Raw genomic sequence first — 7,464 nt, forward strand, 5'->3', positions numbered from 1 at the left:
ACATTTTATTGAAAAAGGTTATCTAAATGCTACTGTAAAATGTAACGTTAGCTGTATTGTATAGTATAGCCAGCCATACTTACCCTGCCATGCAGGTACAATGCCCACTCTGGACTTCGCCGGACTTCCTCGCAATGATCCAGGTGGAGTAGCTCTTTGAAAGCGTCTGACCTGCCTCGATTTCCCCGTAAACAACACAGGTATTTCCATTTGTGTAGGTTAGAATGCGTTTAACTTTGCCTCCCTTGTATATACACATTCCTTCTCGACTAGGTATTCAAAGATGTGTACCTGACTGACCTCCGGTAAATCAGACAGGTCTGTAGAAAAACATTCTTGCCTCAACATTTTGTTGAAGGGCTCTGGTAGTGTAACTTTGTCGCATTTAAGTTTGGCCAAATAACGGTTCTTTTCTTCTACTGGTAACCCAAAATAATAATGACAAGACATAGTTTTGACTTGCTAGCTGATTTACTTATTTATTTAGCTTATTATTAGAAATAATCTACTCTAGAGGGACTTTGCTGTTGTTGTTATTGATTGTTTGTGGAAGTCTACCGGAAGTTAAGTTAGGGCCACAAAACCGCGCATGCGCAGTAACGTTTGTTTATGTTGTTACCGTTGAAACCGTCTATAGAGTGGTGGAACTATGATGTCACTTTGTAGGCAAAAACCCAGAAGTGAGTTAGCATTTTAGCACTTCCGGTTCCATCGTCTCGTTTTGTTTGAATGGGAGTTTTGTTAAATCCCCTAAAATAAGGTCCGTGGTTCACACAAGCTCAAGATACTTCCATGTTTTATTCTACGACATAAAACACACCAGTTACACCCCACTCATGATTTTTCAAAACTGTTACGTTTATTAAGAAAGACGGTTGCTAACAAGTTTGCTAAATGGGACTACAGGCTCTGTTGGAGACATTAAACTTCATAACGCTGAACAGTTTAATCAATTTACTGTATTTTCCAATTGTAGTATAATTTATAGTACAATTAATTGTAGAATAATCAATTAATATTTTTATATTTATATTGTTGTTCGACAATGGTTTTTTGCTTTGCCCCGAAATGCAACACAAGTCTTCGGATGTAAGATGCTCGTTTTATCGCTTTCCTACTGATACGGAGACTCATGTCCATGTAAACACCACATTTACCGGCTTAGTAACGGTTAAAGTGAAACTTTATGCATCGTTAAAGTTTCACTTGAACCGTTACTAAGCTGGCTAACATAAGACCAGTGGCCCACCGGTGACAAAGTCGGCGGCCCACCGGTGTTTTGCTCATCGTTATTCCAGTGGACCACCAGCGGCCGCCGCCGCTTTTCTGACAGCAGTCCGCTGACGAGCTGCTGGTTTATAATTACTGTTTGCTGGCGGTCCACGGTTGGTCCATGGTTCATACTCAGTTCGAGTACGCTAACCAAAATGTCCTTGCACACAATAATGGATCAAAAACAATGTACAATCACAATTGTAAATTTATTTTCAGTGAACAGATTAAATATACAAATGCATTTACAGTATATTTATCAGATGGTTTAATCCAATGTGACTTTCAAATAGAAGCATTCAGTTTTCGTACAAAAGTCAACCACAAAATCAACCATGGTGTTACTACAGTACAATAGCCAACCATTGTTTAACTATGATTGTTGTAGTAAATCCACAGTAACTACCATAACCATGGTCTTACTACAGCATAGCAGTAAACTATAGTAACTACAAATTTTACCATGGTTTCTAAAACTATGCTTACCACAGTTTTACACCAGCATTACTAAAATATTACTATAGTAGAACCATGATATCAAAACCTTAGTTTGAGAAAAAAATAACTGATTACTACAGTCATGTTTACTAGTTTTACCATAGTAAAAACATGATTAACTCTAGTAAGAGTACAGTGCTTTTCACAATCAAAGCAGCTTTAGAAAATGCATGTTTCAAGGTTACAATCAAAAAATATCCTTTAAACAGCCAGAGGTGACTGTTACTCACTTACTTACTTACAGCATCTTCTAGGAGCAAATTAAAGGGGTCATATGATGCGATTTCAAGTTTTCCTTTCTCTTTGGAGTGTTACAAGCTGATTGTGCATAGATAAGATCCCTGAAATTGTAAAGACTAAAGTCTCAAATCCAAAGAGATATTCTTTATCAAAGTTAAGACTCTGCCACACCCCCCTAAAACGGCTCGTTCTAACACGCCCCCACATATCTACCTCACTATGTGGAAATATTAGCATAATGCTGCCCAAATGTGCACGCAAAGAAAGAAGGCGCGGTTTCAGTGCAGATTATCTTGATGGGAAAAAAGCCTGTAAGTTTCTTGAACTATGATTGAACACAGAGCTTATTTTTTGCAATAATCCAAAAGCCTATGGAAAAATCCTATTGGCTTTTTGTCGAGTGAACAGTGTGATGCTAACAGCCGATCGGCCTACAAGGTGATGTCATAGTTCCCCCACTCTATTCAGGGCTCTACAGTGGGACCATTTCAGTCACAGTCGCATTCGCTACTGCGTGCGACTGTGACTGAAATGGTCCCACTGTAGAGCCCTGAATAGAGTGGGGGAACTATGACATCACCTTGTAGGCCGATCGGCTGTTAGCATCACACTGTTCACTCGACAAAAAGCCAATAGGATTTTTCCATAGGCTTTTGGATTATTGCAAAAAATAAGCTCTGTGTTCAATCATAGTTCAAGAAACTTACAGGCTTTTTTCCCATCAAGATAATCTGCACTGAAACCGCGCCTTCTTTCTTTGCGTGCACATTTGGGCAGCATTATGCTAATATTTCCACATAGTGAGGTAGATATGTGGGGGCGTGTTAGAACGAGCCGTTTTAGGGGGGTGTGGCAGAGTCTTAACTTTGATAAAGAATATCTCTTTGGATTTGAGACTTTAGTCTTTACAATTTCAGGGATCTTATCTATGCACAATCAGCTTGTAACACTCCAAAGAGAAAGGAAAACTTGAAATCGCATCATATGACCCCTTTAATTTGCTCCTAGAAGATGCTGTAAGTAAGTAAGTGAGTAACAGTCACCTCTGGCTGTTTAAAGGATATTTTTTGATTGTAACCTTGAAACATGCATTTTCTAAAGCTGCTTTGATTGTGAAAAGCACTGTACTCTTACTAGAGTTAATCATGTTTTTACTATGGTAAAACTAGTAAACATGACTGTAGTAATCAGTTATTTTTTTCTCAAACTAAGGTTTTGATATCATGGTTCTACTATAGTAATATTTTAGTAATGCTGGTGTAAAACTGTGGTAAGCATAGTTTTAGAAACCATGGTAAAATTTGTAGTTACTATAGTTTACTGCTATGCTGTAGTAAGACCATGGTTATGGTAGTTACTGTGGATTTACTACAACAATCATAGTTAAACAATGGTTGGCTATTGTACTGTAGTAACACCATGGTTGATTTTGTGGTTGACTTTTGTACGAAAACTGAATGCTTCTATTTGAAAGTCACATTGGATTAAACCATCTGATAAATATACTGTAAATGCATTTGTATATTTAATCTGTTCACTGAAAATAAATTTACAATTGTGATTGTACATTGTTTTTGATCCATTATTGTGTGCAAGGACATTTTGGTTAGCGTACTCGAACTGAGTATGAACCATGGACCAACCGTGGACCGCCAGCAAACAGTAATTATAAACCAGCAGCTCGTCAGCGGACTGCTGTCAGAAAAGCGGCGGCGGCCGCTGGTGGTCCACTGGAATAACGATGAGCAAAACACCGGTGGGCCGCCGACTTTGTCACCGGTGGGCCACTGGTCTTATGTTAGCCAGCTTAGTAACGGTTCAAGTGAAACTTTAACGATGCATAAAGTTTCACTTTAACCGTTACTAAGCCGGTAAATGTGGTGTTTACATGGACATGAGTCTCCGTATCAGTAGGAAAGCGATAAAACGAGCATCTTACATCCGAAGACTTGTGTTGCATTTCGGGGCAAAGCAAAAAACCATTGTCGAACAACAATATAAATATAAAAATATTAATTGATTATTCTACAATTAATTGTACTATAAATTATACTACAATTGGAAAATACAGTAAATTGATTAAACTGTTCAGCGTTATGAAGTTTAATGTCTCCAACAGAGCCTGTAGTCCCATTTAGCAAACTTGTTAGCAACCGTCTTTCTTAATAAACGTAACAGTTTTGAAAAATCATGAGTGGGGTGTAACTGGTGTGTTTTATGTCGTAGAATAAAACATGGAAGTATCTTGAGCTTGTGTGAACCACGGACCTTATTTTAGGGGATTTAACAACACTCCCATTCAAACAAAACGAGACGATGGAACCGGAAGTGCTAAAATGCTAACTCACTTCTGGGTTTTTGCCTACAAAGTGACATCATAGTTCCACCACTCTATAGACGGTTTCAACGGTAACAACATAAACAAACGTTACTGCGCATGCGCGGTTTTGTGGCCCTAACTTAACTTCCGGTAGACTTCCACAAACAATCAATAACAACAACAGCAAAGTCCCTCTAGAGTAGATTATTTCTAATAATAAGCTAAATAAATAAGTAAATCAGCTAGCAAGTCAAAACTATGTCTTGTCATTATTATTTTGGGTTACCAGTAGAAGAAAAGAACCGTTATTTGGCCAAACTTAAATGCGACAAAGTTACACTACCAGAGCCCTTCAACAAAATGTTGAGGCAAGAATGTTTTTCTACAGACCTGTCTGATTTACCGGAGGTCAGTCAGGTACACATCTTTGAATACCTAGTCGAGAAGGAATGTGTATATACAAGGGAGGCAAAGTTAAACGCATTCTAACCTACACAAATGGAAATACCTGTGTTGTTTACGGGGAAATCGAGGCAGGTCAGACGCTTTCAAAGAGCTACTCCACCTGGATCATTGCGAGGAAGTCCGGCGAAGTCCAGAGTGGGCATTGTACCTGCATGGCAGGGTAAGAATGGCTGGCTAACTAAACAATACAGCTAACGTTACAGTTTACAGTAGCATTTAGATAACTTTTTTCAATAAAATGTCTATCTGGATCTGTGCAGCAATGGAGAGGTGTGTAGTCATGTGGGTACGATTTTGGTTACTGTGGAGCAGTGTGTCCAGGATGGACTCCAGAGGGGCCCATCTGTTTGGTCACGGGTGACTAAGAAGGGGAGCTTTTTTTGCAATTATTATATTTAATATATTAAATAATTATATCCTGGTCTTTTCACATTTCAGTGTGAAATTGGTGGTATTTTGTACAACATTATATATATCATGGCTATTTTCCTTAATAATTATTGTTTTCATAATGTACATTTATATATAATATTGATTTCAAATATCCTTTTAGGCCGATCCACAACCAGTAGCTCAGTGCGATTTCTTGAAACCTGGCAAAAAGATCAAGCTACCAGCTCCCCTCTGCCTTCCCTCTCTAAATCCAGATGGGTCACCAAAAAAGCTTTTTAAAGCCCTGAAAGTAAGTTACATTTCATATATCTCTAACAATTCAACCAGTTGGTCTAATATAAAAGATTCAGTACTATATATATGGCAGTGTAGGTAAGGTCTTTTCACCATTTCTTTTAGGAAGTTGTGCCAGACTGCGCTCTCTTTTCTGTCATGTGTGACAGCAGTGAGACAGACACAGCCTCTGAGTCAGGTAGTCAGGATTTCACCAGAAATACATTAAAAACAGCAGAAATCATATGCTACAGTACTTTGTTCATCAGTCAATAAATCAGTATTTGTTAGTGTTCATTACTAAATATATAATACATTTTTTTTTATTTACAATCCATGTGAAACATTTTGATACAAGTGCAACTTTCACCAGTAGTCAGGGAGAGTAGGATGCTCAGGGAGAGGAATTCAATGTGTTCCGCAGCTCAGCCCCACAGTGAACATGGTAGTGCTCTGAGCTGTCCTAAGTGTGCAACATTGTATGATGCCTTCATTAAACTGAACCCAGATCAAGTGGTGGAACTAGAGAGAAACACAAGAAAACAGAGCATAGAACCACTCTGGCATGATGCACGCAAGCTGCGCATAACAGCAAGCACAGCCAGCAAGGTGCCTCAGCGTGAGACAACTGACCCCGTTAAGTTTTTCAATGAACACCTCTACCCAAAGTTCCAGAGAAGTGTGGCCACAAGGTATGGGAAAGAAAGCGAGGGACTTGCAAAGGAGCAGATTAAGGAGAGGGGCTGCATAGTGATGGACAGTGGTGTGTGCAGGAGACCCATGGATGGCAGCAAGCCCTGATGGTATCACTGATAACAAGCTGCTAGAAGTAAAATGCCCCATCACACTCAGTGCTTGCACATCCCTTCATGATGCACTCACTGCAACAAACCAAGACATCAGAGTGGAGGGGGGGCAGTACATTTTGAACCCAAAAGGCCCCAGAGGTTACTACAGGCAAGTACAGTTAGGGATGCACTGTCTCGGGCTGAAAACATCATGTTTTGCTATTTGGGTACATTTTGAACCCAAAAGGCCTCAGAGGTTACTACAGGCAAGTACAGTTAGGGATGCACTGTCTCGGGCTGAAAACATCATGTCTTGCTATTTGGACCCCAATACAGCACCTGGAGCTTGATGTGCCTTATGACAAGGGTTTTGTCAATACATACAGTATATGCAAAGGCTACGTAGCTTTTACTTTAAACACATGCCGCCAAAAGTTGTGGATGAATTTGTAGAGGGAAGACTGCAGTTGAGTGACAGCTACATGAAAATGGTTTCAAAAGCAGCTCAGTAGTGCTGATCTAAAATCAGTCTAGCAAGAAAAAGGGTGTATACTTTTTTTTATTTACAATCCATGTGAAACATTTTGATACAAGTGCAACACTACAAATATTATAATGCATGTTTTTGACATTTTAAAATATGTCATAAAAAAAAGTTATCTTGTATCAAATTAAGTTGTGGTTCAGTCCTACTTTATTTTGGTACAAGTGGTTTCCCCAAATTTGAAAGTGCTGCACAAACAATTAATATTTTATCTATTGTGCAAAGACGGTTTCATCATTTCTCCGTTTGACCAAACATACTGTCTGGCAGGGTGTTCCGCAGAACTCTGAATGACTTCAATTCTCACTCATGACATTTTTCACCTCTAATCCTGTCAATTGTTTTCTTCCCTTTGTAGATGCTGGTACATGAAGACGGACACATTTGTTGGCAAAATATTCAGGAAAATTTAAGCCTCTATCAGCCATTACATGGTCTCCTTGTTCAAGAAGGTCAATCAACCCAGAACAACTTTGTCGCTAGCACGACCACCCCAGACTTTTGATAAAAATGTAGTAGCTCCTGTTGGACTAATACCAACAAGGAACTTCACAGTATTATGTGATTTGTAGTGGGAGTATGGGATTGCTCATGCTTGCAAACTAGTTGGCCTCTCAGTGAACACTTCAGTACAGTCTATTATACATCTAACTTTTTGGAAACCTGTAGTC

At 39.1% G+C, this 7,464-nt stretch overlaps 1 long non-coding RNA gene across 1 annotated transcript; it reads left to right on the plus strand.

Moving 5' to 3' along the window:
- Positions 1 to 4,855: 4,855 nt before the first annotated feature.
- Positions 4,856 to 7,214, plus strand: LOC107575922 (uncharacterized). The gene is made up of 3 exons (XR_001607960.1): positions 4,856 to 4,955; positions 5,349 to 5,477; positions 7,152 to 7,214. It is a non-coding gene; the product is annotated as an uncharacterized lncRNA (long non-coding RNA).
- The last annotated feature ends 250 nt before the right edge of the window (positions 7,215 to 7,464 follow it).

The sequence above is a fragment of the Sinocyclocheilus grahami genome, unplaced genomic scaffold (assembly GCF_001515645.1).
Source record: "Sinocyclocheilus grahami isolate Dianchi unplaced genomic scaffold, SAMN03320097.WGS_v1.1 scaffold3013.1, whole genome shotgun sequence".
NCBI classification, from domain to species: Eukaryota; Metazoa; Chordata; class Actinopteri; order Cypriniformes; family Cyprinidae; genus Sinocyclocheilus; species Sinocyclocheilus grahami.